This window comes from Coffea eugenioides, chromosome 4 (genome assembly GCF_003713205.1).
Source record: "Coffea eugenioides isolate CCC68of chromosome 4, Ceug_1.0, whole genome shotgun sequence".
NCBI classification, from domain to species: Eukaryota; Viridiplantae; Streptophyta; class Magnoliopsida; order Gentianales; family Rubiaceae; genus Coffea; species Coffea eugenioides.
In genome coordinates, this window is record NC_040038.1 from 41,981,314 (window position 1) to 41,983,414 (window position 2,101).

Genomic DNA, 2,101 nt, shown 5'->3' on the forward strand with positions numbered 1-2,101 from the left:
GACATCAGTCCAGGCGATATTAGTTAATGCTACAATCTAGAAAATAAAGAAGCAAAAGAATACCTAAACAGTTCAGCCATAAATATATGATCTTTATTGAAGATTGGAATAATTACAATCTATATCTCTCTTTGATATGCTAAGAAGAGCAAATTCCATAACCATAAGACATCTAAAATAGGGAGTAACAAAGTGGATGTAATTGGTTAGGCATTACATTTAAAAAGCGAATCAGACCCTCTATGAGAAAACCGTGCAACGCATCAAGAAATGCATGATTAGAGGAAAAAGTTTCCCAAACAGTCAGTTAAAACCCAAAACTCAATTTTGAAGTCATTGATTGTTGGAGCAGTTCTACATTTGCAAGGAAACAGTTGAGTGTAAACTGAACAACAAGGGCATGAACACATATCTTGATACAAGCACAAACAAGTGTTGACAATACTAGCATGTTTAGCTCAGAGATGACTAGCTCCAAGTGCCAATCTAGATCTCTTTGCCATCGTCAATACCAAACACTTTTCCAAATCATCAAAAAAAAAAAAAATTGGAGTTGAATGGGTAGAAACATGGTTATTTAGAGTTGAGTAAATAAAACAACAAACTCTAGAATCAACTGTGGACGACAGTGAATGCCAGCCGAAAAGATCCAGTTATGAATAAGAATAAATTACTTGAATTGGAAAATGTTTTTGTATTTCCAAAAAAGAAAGGAAAGAAAGATTTAAATTCCATGAAATAAATTCCAAATGTCGAAATCAACAGAAAGGATCTTATACATTGAAAAGAGCCACCGCTGAATAAGAATAAATTCCTGAATTCGAAAATGATTTTGTACTTCTAGGGGGAAAATATTTTCATTTAGATTCCATAAAACTAATCAAAATTTGGAAAACAACAAAAAGAATCTTCTACATTACTAATATAGACCAATCACCATAAACTCACAAAAGTGAGAAATCCATCCCTTCAAACTCAATCTGGAAAAGGGTTGAACTCCTAATATTTAAAAAAAATTTAAATCAAAACAAGGATAAGGATTCAATATTAAATCCGAAACCAAATTAAAACCTGCATGCATGTACGGTAAAAGCCAATTCAATTCAACATGCCCCTGCAAGAGAAATTCAGACTAAAATCAGACCACCGAATGCCAATCCTAGAAGCAATTATAGCAACACCCAATTAAGGGGATAAAAAGCAAATACTCAGAAATGAAAAAACAATCACAAATCTAATAGTGATAACTAGAAGTCAAGAGAACACCTTTGAAAAATCCTACCAATCAAAAAAATAAAAAAATAGTGATACATGCAATAGGAAAATAAAAAAGAATTAACATTGACATAAATTTGAAATAAAAGATTGATCATTATACATGAATTGCCCTCAATGGTCAGAATCTTTGCATGCATTCCCTTCAAAATATAACCTAAAGTGAAAAAGGGAAAAGAACTCCTTAGGAATTATCTCATAACAAGAAAAACCTAAAAAACCCAACCAGATAACTTACAGAGTAATCCGAGCATAGTCTCTCATTGTAACTACCAAAAAGAACAAATTTCTGCTAAAAAACAGAGAAAGAAAAATGAATCGGTAGCTAAATTATTTCATCAGGGCCACTTTGGAAACTTCTTTTATTTGCATTTGGAGCCCTCTCAAATCTAAACTACAACAAAAACATAGTTCTCTCTTAACTGTGATGAGAACTGAGGAGTGAGAAGGAGGAAGAAGAGTTGGATTTTTTATTGGATGAGTTGAATATTGGCTAGAAGTAGCAGCATTTGTAGTAGTGAACCAACGGGAAGAGGGAGACGACGGCAACTTGGGAAATGAGATGGTTGTGATAGCAAGGGGTTAAGATTTAATGGATTTAATGGCCGTCATTTGCACGTGTGAGCATTTATTTTTCGAAATGGTTGTTGCCTTTGGGACAGTTTTTCCTTACCAAACTCCAAAAGAGTTCCATTCTCTGTATGGCTCTTCATTTTGTAACATTCCTTCTACACCCGAGCAACACACTATAATTTCCACTTTCCTCTTTATTTTTTCTTTTGAGTGGATTTGATGTTCATTAGAGTGATCCTAATATGATTTCTTT